At 33.7% G+C, this 812-nt stretch overlaps 1 pseudogene; it reads left to right on the forward strand.

Moving 5' to 3' along the window:
• Positions 1–201: 201 nt before the first annotated feature.
• Positions 202–550, forward strand: LOC103072254 (60S ribosomal protein L36a pseudogene; annotated as a pseudogene).
• Positions 551–812: the final 262 nt, after the last annotated feature.

An 812-nucleotide genomic window follows, 5' to 3' on the forward strand; every position in this document is an offset into this window, starting at 1 on the left:
ACAATATAATTAAATTAGAAATCAAGAATAGAAAGATATTTGGAAAATTTCCCACACTTCTAAATCACTCAAAGTCAAATGATAAATTATAAAAACTTGAATTGAAAATGAAAACATGAAAAGTTGTGGGATATAGATAAATCAGTGTTTACAGGGAAATTCAAAGCATTCAAAATTTATAGTGTTAGTACCCCAGTAAACATGGTAAACATTCCTAAGACCCACTAGACTTTCTATAAGAAGTGTGACTAGCACAACGCCACAAAATGACACAGTACAAGAAGGGCAAGGATTCAGGCCTGTCCCGGGAAAGCAGTGTCACCACAGAAGTAGAATGGCTATGGTGAGCAAGCTAGGCAGATTTTCCAGCAAAGGCTAAAACTACAAAGAAAATTGTGCTAAGGCTTGAACCCTTAAGCCCTATTACACATCTAAAAGAATGCCAGCTATTAATAGATGCATGCGTTATGAACTGGGAAGAGACAACAAGAGAAAAGGCCAAATCATCCTGTTCTGGGCTTCACCTTTTGTTTTATTACAAAGGAAATAAAATCTTGAGGCTATGTTAACTTCAGAAAAAAAAGTTTATATTAAGAAGAGTAGAATAGTCTCAAATCAATGCTCTAACGAGAATTCACCTTAAGAAACTAGAAAAAGAAAGGCAATATAAAGTCAGAGCAAACAGAAGGACATAAAAATATGAGCAGAAATCTATGAAATAAAACCAGAAAAACAGAAGAAAATCAATGAAACCAAAAGCTGTTTCTTTGAAAAAAAAAAAAAGACAACTGATAAACCTCTACTCAGACTGA

Source organism: Lipotes vexillifer, unplaced genomic scaffold (genome assembly GCF_000442215.2).
Source record: "Lipotes vexillifer unplaced genomic scaffold, Lipotes_vexillifer_v1.1 scaffold765, whole genome shotgun sequence".
Lineage (NCBI taxonomy): Eukaryota > Metazoa > Chordata > Mammalia > Artiodactyla > Lipotidae > Lipotes > Lipotes vexillifer.